Source organism: Humulus lupulus, chromosome 1, assembly GCF_963169125.1.
Source record: "Humulus lupulus chromosome 1, drHumLupu1.1, whole genome shotgun sequence".
Taxonomy (NCBI): domain Eukaryota; kingdom Viridiplantae; phylum Streptophyta; class Magnoliopsida; order Rosales; family Cannabaceae; genus Humulus; species Humulus lupulus.
The window spans coordinates 104,473,209-104,497,658 of record NC_084793.1 but is presented as its reverse complement, the minus strand read 5'-3'; positions in this window follow the sequence as shown (position 1 = coordinate 104,497,658).

Below are 24,450 nucleotides of genomic sequence, written 5' to 3'. Positions count from 1 at the left end.
CAGCTCGGCCCCAGCTCAAGTGTTTGCGTTGACTCAGGCAGAAGCTGAGGCTTCCCCCTCAGTGGTTACAGGTCAGCTTCTTAGTGCAGGAACTGCTTATAATGTATTGATTGACTCTGGTGCTACACATTCCTTTGTTGCTAGTAGTGTTATTGATAGGTTGTGTAGACCATGTGATTTCTATGCTGTGGGGTTTGGTACTTTGTTACCCACTGGGGAGTTGGTAGTATCCAGGAGATGGGTCAGATCTTTACCAGTGATAGTGGAGGGCAGAGAGTTGTCAGTGGATCTTATAGAGTTGGTTATGACTGACTTCGTATGATACTGGGTATGGATTGGTTGGAAAAGTATGGGGCAACCATTGACTGCAGAAGGAAGATGGTCACCTTTGAGCCTGAGGGTGAGGATCCTTTTGTGTTTGTTGGAGCTGTGCATGGACCCCGTATTCCTATGATTTCTGTATTGAGGGCTAGGGATTTATTGCAAGGAGGTTGCATTGGATTCTTAGCCAGTGTGGTTGATACCACTCAGGTCATGCCAGCGAGACTAGAGGATACTAGACTTATATGTGAGTTTCTGGATGTGTTTCCAGAAGATTTTCCAGGGTTGCCACCACACAGAGAGATTGAGTTCGTTATAGAACTGGCACCAGGGACGGAGCCAGTGTCTAGAGCACCATACAGAATGGCCCCAGCTGAGTTGAAAGAATTAAAAGTACAATTGCAAGAGCTGTTAGATTTGGGTTTTATCAGACCTAGTTTCTCACCCTGGGGTGCGCCAGTTCTGTTTGTGAAGAAGGATGGTTCTCTGAGAATGTGTATTGATTACAGAGAACTAAATAAGTTGACAATTAAGAACTGCTATCCTTTGCCAAGGATAGATGATCTGTTTGATCAATTGCAGGGTAAGTCGGTATTCTCCAAGATCGACCTTCGTTCTGGTTATCATCAGTTGAGGGTCAAGGAGGGAGATATACCAAAGACCGCTTTCCGTACCAGGTATGGGCATTATGAGTTTCTAGTTATGTCATTTGGGTTGACTAATGCCCCTGTTGCTTTCATGGATATGATGAACAGAGTGTTCAAGGATTATTTAGACCAGTTTGTGATCGTCTTTATCGATGATATTCTGGTATACTCTCAGACTGAGACAGAGCATGAGCAGCATCTGAGGTTGGTTCTACAAAGATTGAGGGAACACAGATTGTTTGCAAAGTTCAAAAAGTGTGAATTCTGGTTGTCTCAGGTATCCTTTCTTGGGCATATTGTCATTAAGGAGGGGATTAAAGTAGATCCATCAAAGATTGAAGCGGTCAGAGATTGGCCAAGGCCAAAGAATGCTTCTGAGGTTAGAAGTTTCCTTGGATTGGCAGGATATTACATGTGTTTTGTGGAAGGGTTCTCAAAGATTACTACTTCGTTGACTGAGCTGACACGCAAGGGTCAGAAGTTTGTGTGGTCATATAAATGTGAGAACAGCTTTCAGGAGTTGAAACAGAGCTTGATTACAGCTCCGGTTCTGAGTCTTCCGACAGATCAGGAGAAGTTTGTGATTTACTGCGATGCTTCTCATTAGGGTTTGGGCTGTGTTTTGATGCAATCAGAAAAGGTTATAGCCTATGCTTCTCGTCAGCTGAAGGAGTACGAGAAGAGGTATCCTACCCATGACTTGGAGTTAGCAGCTGTGGTCTTTGCTGTGAAGATTTGGAGGCACTATCTCTATGGAGAGAAGTGTGAGATTTATACAGATTACAAGAGCCTGAAATACTTCTTCACCCAGAAAGACTTGAACATGAGGCAAAGGCGTTGGCTAGAGTCAGTAAAAGATTATGATTATGAGATTCTGTATCACCCAGGGAAAGCCAACGTGGTAGCTGATGCCTTAAGCCGGAAGGGTCCGGGACAGATTCATGGTATTAGGCTGATAGCCAGAGAGTTAGCTGACGATATGACCAGAGCTGGTATAGAGTTGCTGGTGGGCCAGTTGGCCAACATTACGCTACAGTCTATGCTGTTGGAGAGAATCAAAGAGGGTCAGTTGAGTGATCCACAGCTGATCAAGATTAGAGAGGATGTCTTGGCTGGAGCATCCAGAGATTATACAGTGTTTGATTTGGGGTTGTTGAGATATAAAGGACGGATATGTGTTCCTTTAGACACTGCCTTGAGACGGGAGATTCTGGATGAATCTCATAGTACACCTTACTCTTTGCATCCAGGCACCACAAAGATGTATCAGGATGTGAGATCATTGTACTAGTGGCCGGGGATGAAGAGAGATGTAGTAGAGTACGTGGCTAAGTGCTTGACATGTCAACAGATCAAGGCTGAGCATCAGAGGCCAGCAGGATTATTGCAGCCTTTGGATATCCCAGACTGGAAGTGGGAAGACATCACAATGGACTTTGTGGTGGGCTTGCCCAGGACTGTTGGTCAGCATGATTCTATTTGGGTGATAGTGGATCGCTACACCAAGTCAGCTCACTTTCTACCAGTGAGGACTACTTATATAGTTGACCAGTATGCAGATCTCTATGTGAGAGAGATCGTGCGCCTCCATGGGGCTCCTAGGTCGATCGTGTCAGATCGAGACCCTACGTTTACTTCCAAGTTCTGGAAGAGTTTACAGCAGGCCATGGGTACACAGCTGAAGTTCAGTACAACTTATCATCCTCAGACAGATGGGCAATCTGAGAGGACAATCCAGATATTCGAGGACATGCTGCGGGCATGTGTGCTGGACTTCGGTGGGTCGTGGAGTAAGTATCTGCCTCTGATAGAGTTCTCCTATAATAATAGTTATCAGTCTACCATTGGAGTTGCACCTTATGAGATGCAGTATGGTAGGAAGTGTAGATCTCCCATTCATTGGGATGAGACAGGTGAAAGGAGATACTTAGGTCCTAAGGCAGTTCAGAGGACCAGTGAGGCTATTGACAAGATAAGAGCTTGGATGCTTACTTCTCAGAGTAGACAGAAGAGCTATGCGGATCCCAAATGCAGGAACGTGGAGTTCCAGGTAGGAGACTATGTCTTCCTTAGAGTCTCGCCGTGGAAAGGGGTGAGAAGGTTTGGGAAGAAAGGCAAGCTGAGTCCTAGGTTTGTAGGTCCATTTGAGATCCTGGAGAGGATTGGTCAAGTGGCTTACAGGCTAGCATTGCCTCCGGCATTGTCGGCCGTGCATAATGTATTTCATGTTTCCGCTCTTCGGAGGTATGTATCTGATGAGAGTCATGTTTTGAGTTATGAAGATCTAGAGCTTGAGCCAGATCTCTCCTTTGAGGAGCAGCCTGTTTAGATACTTGATAAGAAAGATAAAGTCCTCAAGAACAAGACAATACCTTTGGTTATGGTATTGTGGAGGAACAGCAAGGTCGAGGAGACGACCTGGGAGCTGGAGTCAGATATGCGGAGTCTGTATCCCGAGCTATTCAGGTAAATTTCGAAGACGGAATTTCTGTAAGGAGGGGATAGTTGTAATGCCCCGGATTCCCAAATATGGATTAATGGCTGGATTAGTGGGCTGGGAGGGCCATAGCTGCTTAATTATGCCATTAAATGTATTTATGCATGTTTATGAGAATTATATTATAATATAATGTTAAGTGCATGCATGTGAGTCCACATTTGTTTATAGGGGTGTTTTGGTCATTTGGCTCATTGAGAGCATAATTGTATAATTGTACGCATGTCGATGGTATGTGTTGAGACCACATTATAATGTGGGTTTGTTCGAGCTATTCGACATGAGACGATCTTAGAATATTGATTAGCGGTTTAGTCACAACAGGTGTAAGTGTCGGGGCTTGGATTGAGTCTCGGGGTGATTTTAATGATTAGAGCGTTACCAGGTATTAAAGGGTAATGGGTTGTGAATTATTGGTGTTTGAGATTATTGAGAATAGCGAGAATTGGAGAGCGTTAATTATGATTAACGAGATAGGAGGGAAGTACCAAATATGCCCTTGGGAGACTTTAGAAACTATTAGTTGACCTAGGGGTAAAATGGACATTTCACCCCTAGGATAGATATATCCTTTGATAGCTGAAGAAGATAGTGGGAAAACAGAGTATGTCTAAGAGTTCTCCTGTACTTTCTTCTCTTCACCTTTCTTTGTGGTTTTTGAACCAATCTTGAGGATTCAAGCTTAGGAAGCAAGCCTTGGGAGTTTGGGAGTGTGTTCTATCATTGAAGAGCGTCATAAGCTGAACTTTGGGTAAGTTTCTAACCATGGATTTCTCTGGTTTGCCTTGTTCTGGTTCTGTTTTGCAGCTGAGATTTCTAGGGTGAATTCTTGGTTTTGTTTGGAGTTTTGGATAGGGTTCCCATGCTTGATATGTTTGGGGTGTGTTAGGATGGTTTTTGGGTTCATTTGGCATCAAGAATAGGATTTGGAAGCTTGGAAATCGAGTTAGAATCGAAGGAGTTGAAGAAGGTCGGTTCAGGGGAGTTTGGGTCTGGAGGTAGCGCTATAGCGCCCACCTTAGGGCGCTACAGCGCTCCTCAGGAGGCTTTTTGGCATTTGGGTGGTTCTGAGTATAGCGCTGGGGCGCTAGGGGTTGAGCGATGTAGCGCTACCCTATTCCTTCTAAGTCCCGTTTTGAGTGTTTTTAAGGGTTTTTGACTTGGGGTTTCAATCCTTAAGGCCCGGGATCGAATCTACTCACCGTGTGGGCATGTTTCAAGGTCCCGAGAGTGGTGCTTAGGTTAAGACCCTATTTATGTGGATTCTCATTAATGGAGGTTATCTTTGGTTGTGACTAGGTAACCGCTAAGGAGCTAAAAGATTGATCGTTCTCAGGGATCGTTCTTATAATAACTTTCACTCGAACCAGAGGTAAGAAAACAGTGTATGAACACAGTTGCACCCTGTATAGGTATATGACATGCATGGTTTGCTATTGAAGCATGTTGGTTGATATTTGTGGACAAGGATTGCATATTAAATGCTAGTGAACGCTGATTACCTGTCTATGGCACTGACTAGTCAGGGACCGACTCTAAAGTCGATGATCACGCATTGAATAGCTCCATGGAATTAATGCGGGACCGACCCAAGGTCGAAGAACTTATAGGTGCTTGCCTGGTCTAAGACCAGATGTACTTAGCCAAGGTATATGACCCCGGTGACTGTTTTTCACATGGCTAGGGGACGTTGTCCATAGTTACGACTCTAGAGTCGGGAGGAAGGTTATGTTGGTGACCAATCACCATGCACCTGTCCTGATCAAACTTATGAAAGAACTACTTGTCAGTTAAGCCCTGGTGACCCTATCGTCACATGGCTAGAGGGAGCTGTACCCACCTTTGTGACTTTTGCTATTGTCACCCATCTGTATTGGACTGTTGGTCTCGAATGGTTATTATGATCATTGTTGATATTATGTCATGCTTTATTGTGTTTTCTTGTTGGGCCTTGGCTCATGGGTGCTGTGTGGTACAGGTAAAGGAAAGGAGAAGCTTAACCAACCCTGAGTGGAGAGCTTGGGCGATGTGGTGTACATATTGGGCCGCTTGACCGCCACGGTCAAGGAGTTCTCAGAGGAACTAGGGGTTTGCCCTATTTTTGCCGCTTAGGCCGGCGGGAATTGTATATTTGAAACAGTAGCGACCCTTTTGTATTGTGAACAGCTTGTAAATATTTTAAAGGCTCATGAGCAGTTTTTTTACTTAATGAAATGTATCCTTTCCTTTTAACCGGTTTTCACCTTAACCTGATAATACCACTTACATCACGTTTTTACTCAAAGGACTCGGGTAGCGAGTCAAATTTCCGGTTCACTGTTCACCGTAACTGTTCTGGGGTAACCAGGGCGTTACAATACTAGTAACGAACAAGTCAAAAACTCAAATAATACACTTAGTTAGAGTACTAACCCCTCAGAATTGAGATTAAATTTTCCTATGGTCAAATATATGATATGACTAGAATAGATAATAACGATATGTTTACTTATCCTATTTGTTGGCCGCGTTTTTGGCCAACGACGTGAGAACGTCAAAAAACGATAAAGCCTTCAAGAGAAATTAAACGACACAGACAATTTTGAACAGAAAGTAAATAACACGTAATTTTTATAGTGGTTAGCCCCATTATGTTGGTAATAGCCTAATCCACTTAGAGATATGATTATTTATCTATACTCAAGATCAGATGAGCCTGAGTCAACTGAGTTTCTTCCGTGTAGATTCTCAGAATACAAGAGTTCTCTCAGGAAAAAGTACTCTCTCTCTAGAAAATTCAGATCAAAATTCAAACTTCCAAAAGTCCTCTTCTGATCCCATAAGCCATATATTTATAGGCTTAGGATCATACATCTGATATCCCCTAGGATCGAGATATTTTATTATTCTTATTATATTTAAATTACAAAAATATTCAAAATGTAACAGAACACCAAATTTGTGGGAAGGATGAGAGATTGCCGCGTATGCTAAGACCGATTCTTATTGAAGCTGTTTCTGGGAATCTTGACGTAGTCATGCTCTATTTAGTTGATCCATATCACCTTCAGTCTGGTCGCCCACACCTTTACTGGGCAGACACACTCTTGGCTGGGCAGTCATGCACTTAGCTGGGCAGACATGCACTTAGCTGGTCGGACATGTGCATGACCGATCGACCAAGGTCATTCCTAGGCAGCAAGGTCATGACTCGTCGGATGCAAGGTCATTCCTGGGCAGCAAGGCCATGACTGGTCGGATGCAAGGTCATTCCTTGGCAGCAAGGCCATGACAGGTCGGATGCAAGGTCATTCCTGGGCAGCAAGGTCATGGCTGGTCGGATGCAAGGTCATTCCTGGGTAGCAAGGCCATGACTGGTCGGATGCAAGGTCATGACCGGTCGGTCATGACACTTCTCAAGCAGTCAAAACTCTTCATTGATGCACTGGGTTACTCCTAAGCCAGGTCACCCAACCATTCCTTGCCACTTGTCATTTCTATTGCCACATCATTATTTTCAAATTTTGGGGATAACACTATTAATTGTCAATATCGGTCTTATCTAACGTAACTGTTGACCCACGATTTAGCCAACTGACACGGAGTCAAAATATGAATGATATAGACGAATATATATAGATAATAACGTAATGACAAAAGTAAAGAAAACACAGTAATTTATAGTGGTTCGGCCCCAGAGTCTGGTAATGACCTACGTCCACTTAGAATGATATTGATATGGGATCAAAAGTGTGATCAGAGAACTTGGGTTCAATGAGTTTCAACACTCCTCATAAACAATACAAGTTTTACAGATAATTTCTATAATCTCTATGATTTCCGGGCCCCAAAAGTCCCTTCCCATGAGCCATCTCTTGCTTTTTATAGGCTCATGGAGGGTTGCCCAATATTGTTACAGATATTATCCCTTGAATCATGGGATATTCAGAAGATTGCATGAAATAAATTCGGGATACATAAGATCTTTCTATAAATGTTGTTTTGCCAGCGGAACCACCGACCAGTCTGGTCGTGGTAAAGACAGGTCTGTCCTGCTTCTGGTGTGTCTCCTGGTCGATACTCTAGCAGGCGCTCCAGGTGTCAGCCACGTGTCAAGAGATTATTCGCCACGTCACAAATGCTAATTTATTGGATAACAGTAACAAATACATATGATCTTATCTACTTTGCTAATGTTCTGGAAAGAACATAACTTTGCAATGTGTAAGTAGATCATATCGTAGATTGGCAAGTCAATGTAAATCTTGTGCACTGACTAATCTTAGGACTAACTTATTTTGAACATATAATCATATTTATATTCCACTGTGATTACGTCACTATAAATACAATTAGCTATATGCTCGGGATTTAATAGAAGTTTATATTAAAAAAATAATCAAGAAAATGAAACATGTGAGCAAAGTGATTGACCAAGTCAAAAAAATGATTTCTATTATTCTATTAACAATAAAATGAGATTACAAATAAATTGACACAGGCACTCCAGGTGTCAGCCACGTGTCAAGAGATTATTCGCCACGTCACAAATGCTAATTTATTGGATAACATTTGCCCCCCAAAGTTTATTTACCACGAACAGTAAATAAACTTTGAACGAACGACCCTTCGGTAACCCCCCCTGACGTGTCAGAGCCCTTCGTGCGTTCTTGAAAAAAGCAAACCACTCCTGTCTAATCAAGGCTTTTCAGTTTCCCAGAAACAATTATGACGGCCATTACGCTTCCCCATACTTCGAAAATGGAAAACTAATGATCACGCCTTTTGAACACCAAAGACAAACTTACATAAGGTTACTTGAGGCACTTCTTTCCTTTTTACGCACGTCATCTCTTTGTCGAAAAACCCTAAAAACCAGAGCTTTACTCTCTCCGGCGAACCTTCCTTTGTGCTGTAGGATCAGACGGTGGGCTCATTGACTCCCGAAACTCTCACTTCCATCTTCACGACCACTTTCCTTGGCAAGTTACTCTGAAACTCCATGCTTCTAACCTTTCGCGGTGCATGCTTTTAAACGGTGTACTCTTTGAATCTCTTGGTTTCTGATTTTTTGAACGCCTGTAGATAAGATGTTTTTTGTAGGCAAAGTAGGCTTTTGAGTAGGTCTAAAACTCAGGATTAGTTCTTTTTAGGACGTAGGATCGAAGTAGCATTTCGATTTTTTAAACCAGTTGGAAATAATTTCTTCCCGTTGTGAGGGGAGTCGAAAAAGCTTTTCAGGAAAACTTTTCACTTTCACCCTTTTGGTCCGTTTTTTAAACTGTTTGCACAGAGAGACTTAGTTAGACTGCTGTTATATAAAGGCTTAGCTTTTATATTCGACCAGCGCTACTTTAAGAATCTCCTAGATTCCTCTGACCTCGCCTCCCCATTCTTCTATTTGCAGATTTTGATGCCAGATTTGTGGGGAGGTGAGAGACCCATCGACGACGACCTCCTCGCCCAACTGCTCGAGGGAGAAGAACAACCAGCCGATCGCATCCACCAGATACCTTTCTCACGAGCCTCATCCAGACCGCACCCTTCTCCTTCAATGGCCCGTTCAAAATCTTCTGGAAAGAAAAGGCCCGAATCTGAGAGTAACCCTTCTTCATCTGCCCAGCCTGATTCGCAGGTGGGGGCTCCCTCGACTAGCGGTCGAGAGAATCTTATTCCTGACCCCAATATCCAAACTAGGGCTCGTCCTCGTCATCGCAATCCGCCTGATGTCGAGTGGTACACTCCTCCAGCCAGTTCGATGACCCTTCGGATGGTCGCGAACTGCTTCAGAAAATACCCCCTAACGGGGGTAACCATTACACGCCCTACTGCGGAGCAGAGGGCTAACCGTCCAGGAGGAGCAAACAGCGCCTGGTCTCGGTATCATATTGAAGCGGGGGCTTATCTCCCTCTTCATCCTTTCTTTGTGGGGGTGGCCAATTATTTCGGCGTCGCTCCCTTTCAAATAACCCCCAACGGATATAGGATGTTGGCTGCACTCTACGTCCTGTACAAACTTAACAAATGGCCAGAACCTTCACCTCATGAGGTTAACTACCTCTTTGACCTCAAGTCCAATCCCCAACACAACGGGACGGGCTTTTTTCACTTCTGCCATCAGAAAACTGGCCGGACGTTTTTGAGTGGCACCACCAACATATCAAACGTGGGACATTACAACAAGGAGTACTTCTTTACTCCGGATATATCCAGTGACAACTTGGCTTTCGCGAGAGGAGGTACAAATTTGTCTTTGCCCTGGTCGATACTTTATCATATAGTATTTCCTTTCGTCATTTCTCAAACTCGATCTGCTTTTCAGGCCCCTGGCTGCGCCCGACCCCAGCACCAGACATGGTGTCGAGGTCTGATACTCTGGCCAAGATGTCTGCCGCAACCAAATGTGTCAAGACCTTGACACTAGAAAAGAATTTGAGGTCGTCTGGCCTTCTGGCTCCTCGCCATGAAAATAGAGGGTCCGAAACGGACGAACCCACTGTCGGGGGGGTTCCCAAGCAGCAACCTCCTGTGCCCTCTCCAAGGAGGAGGCCAACAGGAGTTACGATCAGGGAACCCACGGGTAGCCCTTCTGCAGAAAGGCCTTCTGCTCCCCAAGGCAAGGGGAAAGAAAAGGCCAAAGAACCAGTTGTTGACTTGGAAGAGTCTTCTGATGACAATGGTAACGTTATTTCGCTTTTAAATGGTCTGCCAATCCCCTGTCACATGTTTGACGGGGATGGAAACTTTACATATGCTCCAAATCTAGGGCCAAACTTCTTCATGCCAGAAAATGAGTATATGATTAATACAGTCAATAGTGTAGCGACCAGTAGTTGTAGCTCGGGTATTCACTTTATTATCTTCTTTCTGTTGTATTACTTACTTTCACCTTTTTCTTCCCTTACTAACCTCTTGTGTTTATTTTCATGTAGATATGTCGACTCCCAATATCTTTGACATGTACCAGGCCGAAGAGGAAGAGGAAGTCCCTCAACTTCAACGGAGGTCAAAGAAACGAACTGGTGAAACCAGTCGAGGCCCTTCAGCCAAGAAGAGTCGACCAGAAGACATTCCTCAGGGCACACAAACCGGGCAAAGTCCTGCGCCAACTGGGCGAACTCCTACCCCTCCTCCAGCTCCTTCTGAACAGCAAAACACCCCTGCTCGGTCCAACCCTCCACCTGCGCCTGCTAGGGAGCATCTTTCTCGCGAAGAGGCTCATGAGGCCAGGCTCGTGAGCCATACCATTCGATCCGCTAAGGATCGTATTGAACGCATTGGCAGAGGTGAGCGTGTTGGGGCCGCCATGATCCAAGCTGTAGAGCTACCAGTCAATCAGATCCTGAACAGGGCTCTGAACGAGATCTCCAGCGTAAGTATTTCTTTGTTCCTCGAGTCTTTTTTTTTCAGTTCTCGTGATAAGTCTTGACTTCTTTTTCTTTCGTTTACAGGCCTTACTTTCTGCCATTACTGCTCGCACCCGAGCCCAGGCCTACTTTGAGCAGATTGAGGCTAAAGCTCTCGAGAAACATCAGGTGAAGGCGGCTGAGGAGCTTTCAGCTGCTGAGGCCAGACATGCTAAGGAGTTGGAGGCAGTGGTCCGAGAGAGGGATGCAGCGGTGACCAAACTGTCCGCGGCTGAAGCTACAAAAGATGCAGCGGTTAAGCTGAGGGAAGAGTACCGGTCGTACAACAAAACTCATCTCCGCGAAATCAAGCATCTGGAGGGGGTAGTCAAGTCTAAGGACGAGACTATTGCCACTCTCGAGGGCAAGGTGCAGCAGTCGGAGCTTGACAACTCCAAGAATCTGGAAAAGTACAAGAGAACGACACTCCGATGTTTCTATAACTTCTGGAAACATAATCAGGGTGCTGACTTTAGCTACCTTTCAGAGGAAGTCAGAGTTGCGGAGTTGGCTCGGTGCGCTGCTCAACTGGCTGAAGAGGAGGCAAGAGCCGCGATTCCTGCAACCCCAAGCGTCGTTGGTTTGGACGAAGAAACCATCGAGGAAGAGACTGACCAGGTTGTTGCCCAGGATCCTCCTGCCCCCCATGCCTCTTAATTTATTTAACTATCTTTCCTTCTTTTTAACACGCGACCCACGGGTCGTAATGTAAAAACAATAGTTTCTTTTTAAACTTTGCTGCGCGGGCAGTAAATCTTCTTGTTTGAACAATTACATCCAAGCAGCAATGCTTGTGGTGTAAAAGCTTAACTCTTGGTGCTATAATATTTTTACTTATTATAACGTTTGTCCGTATGACCGAACTTAGCATAGTACTTTGGCATGATTTATCAAAACATATATTTTTGAAAAAATACTCTAAGTACTTGAAGCATGCTTTCACTCATTTTGTTCATGTGTTTACATACCTTGAGAGTATGCTTTGCTATCGATGTGCCTTATATGCCCCCCAAGTGATCGAGGAGCTTTAGGTCCTTGGTCACTTGCCTTGACCATGGCCTGTCCGAACATTCCTGTTCGTGCGGAAAAATGATACTTGTAATACAGCAAAACAACACACGTAATGAACAAATACTTGTAAATGTAAATTCACAAAGGTTGGCAAGAACGACTGGCTGAGCACAGTCCCTTATAATTTCGTATTAAAAATGGACTAATCATGTCTTTACGAATGATTCTGAAACAGAATCTTACATATACGAGAAGTTAGCCATACACCGTGGCTAACCCTCTTTGCAAAACTTGTAAAAATTAATAGAAAAATTTGAACAAGCCAGTCCTTTAAGAAGGGCTGTTTATTGGTAATACTTGCGCAGGTGTTCTCCATTCCAGTAACGTGGAACGAGATCTCCGTTTAAGCGTGCAAGTTTGTAGGTGCCTGGGTGAAGGACTTCTTCAATCTGGTAAGGTCCTTCCCAGTTAGGTCCGAGCACGCCAGCAGTGGGGTCGCAGGTATTCAAGAAAACTCGTCGTAACACTAAGTCTCCGACATTGAATCTTCTTTCTTTAACTTTGGAGTTAAAGTATCGGGCGACTTTTTGTTGATAAGCAGCAACTCGGAGTTGAGATTTTTCTCGTATCTCATCAATTGAGTCTAAGGACTCCAGCATTAGTTGGCTGTTTTGCTCTTCATCGTACGTTAAACGCCGATGTGAGGGGGGATTTATCTCGACAGGTAACATGGCCTCATACCCATAAGCTAAGGAAAATGGGGTACGCCCTGTGGCCGTTCGATGAGATGTTCTATACGACCAGAGGACTTCCGGTAGTTGTTCTGGCCATGCTCCTTTCGCTTCTTCAAGTCTTTTCTTCAGGGTGTCCTTGAGGGTTTTGTTTACAGCTTCGACTTGCCCATTCTCTTGGGGGTGTGCGACTGAAGAAAAGCTCTTGATTACCCCATGCCTTTCGCAGAAATCAGTGAACAGGTCGCTGTCAAATTGGGTTCCGTTGTCTGATACTATTTTCCTGGGCAAACCATACCGGCACACAATGTTCTTGATGACAAAGTCGAGAACTTTCTTGGTTGTGATGGTTGCGAGTGGTTCAGCTTCGACCCATTTTGTGAAGTAATCAACTGCCACAACTGCGTACTTTACTCCTCCTTTTCCTGTTGGCAGGGATCCAATTAAGTCTATTCCCCATATTGCGAAAGGCCACGGGCTCTGCATCTGCTTTAGCTCGTTTGGAGCTGCTCGTGGGATTTTGGAGAACCTCTGACATTTGTCACACCTTCGTACGTACTCCATTGAATCCTCGTTCATCGTTGGCCAAAATTAGCCCTGTCGGAGAATCTTTTTCGCCAAACTCTACCCCCCAGCGTGATCTCCGCAGAAGCCCTCATGTACTTCTTTCATGAGTTCCTTAGCTTTTTCTGAGGTAATGCACCTGAGCAGTGGCATTGAATATCCTCTTCGGTACATAACACCGTCGAGCAGTATGTACCTAGCAGCTTGTCTTTGCAGAGTTCTGGCCTTGTTTCTATCTGCTGGCAATGTCCCATTTGTCAGATACTCCAGGTAAGGCGCCATCCATGTATCTTCTATTCGAATTTCCATGCTGGCTTCGGCCGCATCAATGCTTGGCTCACTTAATCTCTCTACTGGGACTATGTTCAAGGTGTCAGCATCTTTAGCACTTGCAAGTTTGGCCAAGGCGTCTGCATTCAAATTTTGGTCTCGCGGAATTTGCTGGAGGGTGTATTTTGTAAACTGTGCTAGCAAATCTTTTGTTTTGTTAAGGTAGGCCATCATTTTTAACCCTCGCGCTTGATATTCTCCCAGGACTTGATTTACGACCAGCTGAGAGTCGCTGAAAATATCGAGCGCTTTTATGTTCATATCCCTGGCCATTCTCAGTCCAGCGAGGAGTGCTTCGTATTCCGCTTCATTGTTTGACGCTGCGAAGTCAAACCTGATTGCGCAGTGAAATCGATCCCATCGGGCGTTATCAATATCACTCCCGCTCCAGCGTGAGATTCATTAGATGATCCATCTGTGAATAGCTTCCACGAAGGAGTCTTGTCTTGAGGCATGGGCGCCTCAGGCTTTTCGCACAACTCGTTGCTGGGGAGTTCGGTGAACTCCGCAATAAAATCGGCTAAGGCTTGCCCTTTTATTGCTGCTCGCGGTGAATAAGTCACGTCGAACTGTCCCAATTCGACCGCCCATTTTAACAGTCGTCTAGCCGCCTCAGGTTTTTGGAGGACTTGCCGAAGGGGCTGGTCGGTCAGAACCGTGATAGGATGGGCTTGGAAGTACGGTCGCAACTTTCGGGAGGCTAGAATTAGGCAATATGCTAATCTTTCGATCGGTGGATATTTTAATTCTACACCGATAAGCCTTTTGCTGACGTAGTAAACAGCTTTCTGCACGCCTTCTTCTTCCCGTATCAGTACCGCACTAGCAGCAACTTCGGTAATCGCCAGATAAATATACAAAATCTCCCCTTCGATTGGTTTTGATAGGATGGGAGGTTGCGACATATGAGCCTTTATTGTCTGGAATGCTTGCTCGCAGTCTTCCGTCCATTCAAACTTCTTATTTCCCCTAAGTAGATTGAAGAATGGAACGCACTTGTCAGTTGATTTTGAGATGAATCTACTAAGGGCAGCTATCCTTCCGGTCAGGCTTTGCACATCCTTGATCTTTTCTGGCGACTTCATATCGATCAGGGCTTTTATCTTGTCGGGGTTGGCCTCGATGCCCCTTGAATTTACTATAAATCCTAAAAACTTTCCTGACCCGATTCCAAAGGAACATTTGAGGGGATTCAATTTCATATGGTACTTGTTTAACACATCAAAGCACCTTTGCAAATCCTTCACATGTCCTTCCGCCTTCTTGGACTTTACCAGCATGTCATCCACATATACCTCCATGCTTACTCCGATCAGCTCCTTGAACATGTGGTTGACCAATCGTTGGTAAGTTGCACCTGCGTTTTTCAGTCCAAAGGGCATTACTTTGTAGCAATATAAGCCTGTATCGGTCCGAAAGCTGGTATGATCCTCATCAGGGGGATGCATGCTGATCTGATTGTAGCCTGAATACGCATCCATGATCAAAAGGGTCTCATGCCCAGCAGTTGCATCGACTAGCTGGTCGATCCTCGGGAGTGGGAAGCAGTCTTTTGGGCATGCCTTATTGAGGTCTGTAAAATCCACACAGGTCCGCCATTTGCCGTTAGGCTTGGGGACCAGCACCGGATTGGAGACCCATGATGGATAAAACGCCACCCTGATGAACCCATTTTCTTTAAGTCTTTCGACTTCCTCTTTCAAGGCTCTTGATCTGTCTTTATCGAGCAGCCTTCTTTTCTGTTGCACCGGTGGAAAGATTTTGTTTATGTTTAGGACATGGCTGATCACTGCAGGATCTATTCCAACCATGTCTTTATGTGACCAGGCGAAAACTTCCTGGTTCTCTTGCAAGAATTCCACCAGCGCCTGATTTGCAGTGGGTTCTAAATTCTTCCCAACCCTTACGATTCGGGTCGGGTCTTTTTCATCGAGCTGGACCTCCTCCAGGTCCTCGACGGGTCCAACATTTTCTTCAAAATCCCCAAAGCGAGGATCCAAATCTATATCCTCACTTTGGGCAACACCCTATTTGGTGACTTTTCCACCTGATTGGGTTTGTCTGTCTTCCGTCGTCCGCAATCGTTCTGGGGTAGCGCTCCTCGATGCTCCACTTTTTGCTTTTGTGATCGAGGCGTTATAGCACTCCCTGGCTTCCTTTTGGTTTCCCAAAACGCATCCTACCCCTGCGTCCGTTGGGAATTTCATGGCTAGATGCCACATGGAGATGATGGCCCTCAGTTCAACCAGTATGGGTCTTCCAATAACGGCGTTATACGCTGAAGGACAATCGACCACTACAAAAGTGGCGAGTAATGTCCTTGAGGCAGGCGCTGTACCCGTTGTCACTGGGAGTTTGATCATTCCGTCTGGAGCGAGTCCTTCTCCAGAGAAGCCGTATATGGTTTGATTGCAGGGCTCCAAGTCCTTCACGGACAGCTTCATGCGTTCCAGCGTTGATTTATACAAGATGTTTACTGAACTTCCTGTATCGACCAGTATTCTTTTTACCATCATATTGGCCATTTGGATATCCACGACCAGCGGATCGGAATGTGGGAACCGGACGTGTTGGGCATCGCCCTCAGAGAAGGTTATCCCGCACTCCTCTGAGCGGGCCTTTTTCGGTGCTCGGTCCTCTACTGTCATCATTTCGATGTCTTGGTCGTGGCGTAGAGTTCGAGCATATCGTTCTCTAGCCTTTTCGCTATTCCCTGCAAGGTGCGGGCCTCCACAGATGGTTAAAAGTGTTCCGGCTACGGGGGCAGGCTGTAATGGTGGCGAGCGTTGGCGTGTGGACGTCTGCTCGTTGCCACCTGGAGCTTCTCGTTGGGAAGTTCTCGAGGCCCGTACGTACCTTCTCAAGTGTCCTTGTCTAATGAGGAACTCGATTTCATCTTTTAGCTGGTTGCATTCATTAGTGTCATGTCCATAGTCGTTATGATAACGACAGAATTTGGTATTGTCTCTTTTTGAAATGTCTTTTCGAATGGGCCCAGGTTTCTTGTAGGGCACACTAGAGCTTGTGGCCTGGTAAACCTCTCCTCGAGACTCAACGAGAGCAGTGTAGTTAGTGAACCTAGGTTCATAACGATTACTCTTGGCTCGTTTATTGTCGGAGGTGGAAGGCTCATTGTGTGGCCGTTTCCCACCATTCTTGCCATTACCGTTGCCGTTTCCGTTGCCCTTGCCGTTGCCATTTGGTTTGGTGCCATTGGCGACTTTGGCGGGTTCGGCAGCCTTCTTAACCTTATTTGAGGGTTTTCCATCATCGGCAATGGCTTCTTCGAGCTTGATATACCGATCAGCTCGGTCTAAGAACTCCTGGGTGGTCTTAACCCCATCCTTACGAAGACTTTTCCATAGGGGCAAACGGCGCCTCACTCCCGTGGTTATAGCCATCATTTTTCCTTCGTCCCCGACTGTCTTTGCTCCGGCTGCCGCTCGCATAAAGCGCTGGATGTAATCCTTCAGTGATTCTCCATCCTGCTGGCGGATCTCGACCAGTTGGTTTGCTTCGGTCGGGTGGACACGACCTGCGTAGAACTGTCCGTAGAACTCCCTTACGAACATTTCCCAGGAAACTATGCTTCCAGGTGGGAACTTAAAGAACCATTCCTGTGCGGCTTCAGAAAGTGTTGCAGGGAAGATCCTGCACCGAGCATCTTCGGACACCTTCTGAATGTCCATCTGGATTTCAAACTTATTCACATGCGAGACGGGATCCCCGTATCCATCAAAGTTCGGGAGCGTAGGCATCTTGAACTTGCTGGGAGTCTCTGCGTTGGCTATTCTTTGGATAAATGGAGTGCCTTTTCTTCTATCGTGGTCGATGTAAGAGGTCCTTCCTCCGACCAGCTATTGCACAGCCTGATTTAGTGCGTCTATCTGGGCTTGCAACACGGTAGGAATAGCTACAGTCTCTGCTGCTGGGGGGATGTTCTCACCATGCTTCTCTCGACGATCATTGAGTATGTCTCTTAGATCTTCCTCTCTTCTCCGTTGCTCGCTACCTCCGAGCCGGTTGAAGACATTATTTTGCCTGGGTTGCCCCCCAGCATCGTGTCTATTTGGTTGATCATCTTGAGGTATTTGGCTCCTGCTCTTGCCTCTATTTCCGTTCCTCCCATCAGCATTGTCCTTGCCTGAGTCATCCTCGTTGTAGCCGTGGCCATCTTTGAACTTTGACTGGCTGTGGTAAGACTGGTTGTTCCCCCTATTCCCGTCTCTGGCAGAAACACCCTGATCGTTAGAGGGTGGCCTGCGCTGGTCGCGATGTCCCCGTGCATTATCATGCCGCTGGGATTCACGGACCGCAGAGCCCAACTCCGAGTCTCTCCTGTTACCAGGAGGGCGGTGACCCCTGTTCGCTTGGTGTGGCCCATCATTCTCGCGGCGTCTAGGACTACAAGGCTGTCGCTCGGCCCTATTCTACCTTTGTTGCGGGGGATTACCTCGAGCATCGTGGGATGGAGGATCTGCCTCAGGGTCCAGTGGAACATCGTCATGAGGCATCTGGGGCTGTTCAGGCCTTTGTGGACTTGAAGGATGGACCGGTGGGCTAGGATTGGGGCCTCCTTGGGGTGGCCCAGTTTCAGGTTGATTAGGCTGCGAGGCAGGTGCGGCCTGATTTCTGGCCAACAGCAAGGCCGCTTCAAGGGCTGCCATGGCCTCAGTCTGGCGGCGATCCACCTCCGCTTGTCTCTCGCTTAACTCCGCCCGCTGACGATCAAGTTCCTGCTGCTGCCTTGCCATAGCTTCCGCGGCAGTCTCTTGATTGGCTCTTAGACTAGCCAACTCTTCCTGCAACGTGCCCAAGGTGCTCCTCAAAGTCGCATCGTCCATTTCCTCCTCTTCAAAATCTAGCTGTGGCTCATCTTCCGCCATGCTTGCAGGGGGAGGAGGATGTGGCGGATTCGACGGTGCAGCGGTAGCGGTCTGAGCAGCTTTCTTCCCTGCTTTCGCCATTAGTCTTATCAACAACGATGAGTCGTCCTCTCAATGAAAGCACCAGAATGTTGACCCACGATTTAGCCAACTACGTCCACTTAGAATGATATTGATATGGGATCAAAAGTGTGATCAGAGAACTTGGGTTCAATGAGTTTCAACACTCCTCATAAACAATACAAGTTTTACAGATAATTTCTATAATCTCTATGATTTATGGGCCCCAAAAGTCCCTTCCCATGAGCCATCTCTTGCTTTTTATAGGCTCATGGAGGGTTGCCCAATATTGTTACAGATATTATCCCCTGAATCATGGGATATTCAGAAGATTGCATGAAATAAATTCGGGATACATAAGATCTTTCTATAAATGTTGTTTTGCCAGCGGAACCACCGACCAGTCTGGTCGTGGTAAAGACAGGTCTGTCCTGCTTCTGGTGTGCCTCCTGGTCGATACTCTAGCAGGCGCTCCAGGTGTCAGCCACGTGTCAAGAGATTATTCGCCACGTCACAAATGCTAATTTATTGGATAACAGTAACAAATACATATGATCTTATCTACTTTGCTAATGTTCTGGAAAGAACATAACTTTGCAATGTGTAAGTAGATCATATTGTAGATTGGCAAGTCAATGTAAATCTTGTGCACTGACTAATCTTAAGACTAACTTATTTTGAACATATAATCATATTTATATTCCACTGTGATTACGTCACTATAAATACAATTAGCTATATGCTCGGGATTTAATAGAAGTTTATATTAAAAAAATAATCAAGAAAATGAAACATGTGAGCAAAGTGATTGACCAAGTCAAAAAATGATTTCTATTATTCTATTAACAATAAAATGAGATTACAAATAAATTGAGTTTTAATTAAGGCATAAAACCCCAACATAAATATCGTTTCAAATTCAAATCCAATTTAAATTATCAGAAATTTATTTTCACATTATTTAAATAAATAAAACTAATTAATCATTATAATTATTTAAAGTAATTTTTGAAATTGCAAATTAATTTAATAATATAATTTCGAATATTCCTTTTTAATTAAAATACCAATTTCAAAATTTTTTATATTAATTAAATAATTTGTCTTAATTACATATTTGACCTTGAAGAACAAAAATCTTCCAAATATGTCATTTTCTTGATTTTTCCCGATTTCAACTCTTACCTTGAATTGTGTTGATAGAGCCATCTCGAGGACCTATGGACTTATAATTTCAAATTTTAGTAAATTTAGATTATTAATTAAAACTCTTAAAAATAATAACCTTAATTTATTAATCTCAATATTATTCCACTAGAAATATGAGACTGCACTTTTGTAATTATAGACATATATTTATTGAGTATTTTTAAGTATAAAAGGTATCCATCGATTTAATCACTACATACAATTCAATCATTTATTAATGATTCATAATAAAAGTATGAATTTATCACCGTTTAACCTCTTTAATTATATATTGTTTTCTTATGTACCATTAACTTTACTTGTGAAGGTTAATTCATAAATTTATTTAAGAATTTGAGCTCAATAACCTTTTCGTTCGAAGAGCCAACCCTTAAGAGAATCAGTATTCAATTCCTCTCGGAATGGTATAGATTCAATATCTATATATTATGTCCCCAACCATTTACATCAATGAGTTCTCAAAAGAAAAGTTTTCAACCCGATCATTTTGACGAACCATAATGAGTGAATCTAATAACTCATATGACATAAATAGGAATTTATAATAACTTCATAATTAAGATCAATTTGTATATGATCATCTTATTGATATGTTAAATTAATACTTATAAAGTAAATGGTATTAATAAGTATTAATAACATATCGGGTCCCGTTCATGTATAACCACTTTATACAAAGTTCCTTTGCTGAGATGTCCTACTACATCAGTAATATCACAAAATGAATTTAGCACATATGATGAATATCACTAAGTTTTTGGAATAGTAAAAATGATGCATGAATGCAAGAAATTTAAATAACATGTAAAAAACAAACATTACTAATTCTGCAAAAAATTAATTTGAAAATTAATGGACCAGCCTTAGGGTAGGTCAGACTAATACCAATTAATTTTTAGACACTTCTCAAATCCACAAGTAAAAACTTAAAATCAAGTGTTTTCTCTTTGTGTAACGACCCTCAAAACATACAATACCAAATCATGCAAAAATTTAAAAAAAAATTACTTTTAATTCATTGTACCAAAAATTTGTATAAAAAAAACTTTTAAAAGATCGTGTGCGCACACTTTTAGTTTAGCAAACAAAATTACAACTACTCTTCTACGGAGTTAAAGCAAAACAAATGTCATAATAGAAATAACAAGCTCCCAACATTTCTTTTCAAAATGGTGTTCCATCAAAAACCTCCCCAGGTCGGGCCACATGTACATATCCACAAGCAGACTCCGGCTTTCACTACTCCGCTTTGATTTTTCACTTACCTACAACATTAAACAACTAGGTAAGTGAAATCGCTTAGAAAGAATATCCATGCACACAAATATACTAAACCCAGTAACGGGTTGCCCTAAGGTATTTTTCATTTCCGATCATTAAGGTATTGGATAAATCCCAACCCTATCTTACAATTCTCAAACAATAGCCAAATCAGAATCAAATACTTTGATTGTACCTAGCAAACAACGTTACACATATCATAATAACTTGCACTTAGAAAATCCCAAAACATTCGAGATATACAACACATATCATAACTAATCAATGAAACAACAACTAGGGATCTGAGCCTAAACCCGGTTCCAGCATTTATGTCCTGGCTCCAACCCGGACTATATTTTTACCATGTCTTGGCTCCAACCCGGACTGCATTACCATTGACATGGCTCCAACCTGGACTATATTACCATTGTCATGGCTTCAACCCAAACTATATACATACCATGTCTTGGCTCCAACTCAGACTATATACTTACCATGTCCTGGCTCCAACCCGGACTATTTTACGTTAGGGTTCTGGTTCCAACCCGAACCTACTTACCATTTAGTCGCAGAATGCCAAGACATTGCAAGAGTAGGCATTAAGCATAGCCTGGTCTTATTGACCCAAACAAAACTATTGTAATCTACTACTACAATCACACACTAGTATATTCATGTTGTAGCCAAGAAAGAGAAAGGATAACTTACTTGGAGTCCTTAGCTTCCAGCAAGATCTTTAACACCACTATTCGTTTTCCCTTTCGCGGTTACTGTAATTAATATAGTGTACTCGGATTAAAATATGACATACTCTTATAGTTAATATTCTATGATAGCTGCATGCAATAACGTTCTCTTAGAGAATCTATACTATAGCCTCTTATAAACCTTATAGTGTATAAGGCCGAATTTCATTTCAGTCTTTATAGTAACATGAGAAAATTGGCCTCACCGTAACATGTTCTCCGTGTCATGCATCTTAATATTCAGTAACTAGAGAACTCTCTTATCAGATAACTAGTATTCTAGTTTTTTGAAAAAGGAGTTCTACTCAACTCCTATCTTAGAAATATAGCAACTTGTTGTCCTCTCACAAAAGTTTACCGTTTTCTATTATTTACCAAAATACCGCTTTTTGACCCTTTACAAATAATATATGACAATGTTATCCTGTTCTCTTAAAGATTCTACAAAAACCCAACTCCATTTCTTACCATTTTATCAATAACCTAGGATCTCTTTTTACGTTATTTTTTAAAAGAAGGGTAATTGGACCCTTAACTTAAAAGTGGTAAAATCAACTTTTAAATTAACTCAAGCTGGTTTGGAATTGGTTAAGTCTCCAAATCCTTAGTTATCTTTACAAAGAATTATTTCTTCTCATTTCCAAAACTTTACTTCTTCTATTTAATTTAAGGGGTAAAATCTCCTTTTTAAACTTTTGCCTTAAGTTTAGTTTTGAGAAAAAAACCCTTAAAATATCATTCACATGTTCTGTGTCATAAGGACAGGAACTAGGTGAAAGCCTCACGTCAAAACTTATTTTAGGTTAAGAGAACTAACCTCCCGAAAATCATTTTTCGTTAAGGTTCGAAATTACTACCCTTCCTTTTTTACATCAAAATTAGAAAACTTATTTCTCTTAAACCGTGACACATTTTTTACGAAAAATTTATAGAAGTCTTTATACATATCTTAACTAATTCCCCTCAAACTTTCATAATTTTTGGGATGGAAAAATTCATTCAAATTTGTAAAGCAATCTATGCAGTGCCTGCTGGCTAGATGTTTTTCCTAGATTTTTAGGTAAATTTGAAAAATCACTTCTCTTACACCGTAGACCAGTTCTTTCTAAAATTTTACAAGGATCTTTATACATGTCTATATTAGCTTTCTTCAAAATTTCATAATTTTTGGAAAAAAAAAACTTATCAAATTGTTTAAAACAATCTGGGCAGTGCTTGCTACCTAGAAGTTTTGTTTCCAGATTCTAGGGAAAATTTTGCAAAATAATATCTTTTATACCTTAAAAAAATTTCCTCTAAAAAATTTCAGTGACCTTTATACATGTTTAAAAGTCAAAACAATCTGGGCTGTGCATGCTGGCCAGAAATTTTCCAGATTTACATCAAAATGCCAAAGCATTCATAATTTGGGTTTAAAAATACCTTTTTTATGATTTTTCAAAGCCTATCACCAAGTACTCAAAAAGAACTATGCAACTACACAAATATTTTTCACAAACAAAGGCAGAGTGCGATTTGACCCGTTGGAAGCCAGACCACGAAATTTTGGCAGCATGCGTTTTTACACAACCTAACATCAATAAGCACGTCTAGCATAACCCTAGCCACATGCATGCATGAAAATCATCTTACCACACATAAAATCTCAACCTTAAGCATAAAATAAGCTAAAAAACTATTGAAACACTCTATACAATCAGATCTACAAGAATCACCACAAAACATACAAAATTCCACCATAGATTCTACCTTTCAAAGCCCTAGCATGGAGATGTGTTCCTTAGCTCTTCAAAACCTTCCTTTGGTACTCTAAAGTCTCAAAACCGAGCCCCAAGTCCCACATGCTGATTTTAAGAAAAGGATTAGGGTAGAAAGATACTTAGATGAGGGACAAGAACATGCAAGCTCACAAAAACCTCTTACCTTGCTTTATTTGATCCCAATGGTGCTCAACTTGGAGATCCAACTAGTAAGGCTTCTCTTGAACCCTAGAACACAAGAAAAAGGTCATGAATGGCTTTTAGATCATATCCATGAACAAGGAACCCTAGGGTTTTGGGTTTGAATAAGAAGGAGAATAATGAATCACTAGAGAGGATTTCACTTACCTTGAATTCAATTTGCTTAGGGTTGAACACTTGCTTCAATGGAGTCTCTCCTTGAGAGAGGAATGAAATAAGAAAGAGTGAGAGAGCCTCTAATTTTTGTTTTTCAGAGTTAGAGAAAAAAAAATGAAAAGGGAAGGGGAAGAAGGTGCCTTAGTTTTGGGGAAAATGGTAGGGAAAATTGTTTTGAGAAAAAAACAAAACAATGATTACACCCTTAGCTTGTGAATGGGTAAGACTCTTCCTATTCTCTTCGGGGTATGTGTTCTAGCTCTTGAGAGCCCTAGGACCTAGCCTTGGTGCCCACTCCTCTCTCTCTCTCTCTCTCTACCCTTAGAAATTACTTTCATGCCCTTATTTATTTGACCTCACATTTAAGGGATCCAAGGGCCCTTTGGGAATTTTGTACTCTAATTTTTCCTTAACTTTTAACCTATAGTTTTTAAATATCTCCAACCTTAAATAATTAAATTAAATGTGACCCAAAAATAAATTTATCACATCTCACATAATTTTCGTAAATTTATCAAATTGACCAAAATGCCCTTAGAATCCCGAGCAAGAAATTCTCATTCTTAAGCCAGGTTTATTGGATTTCGAACCTCAATCAATTTTTCTTAAACTTATTGGCTCAACTATAAATTCTCAGTTACAAGACACAAGAAATATGTTTATGCTATCATATTTCCTATTTT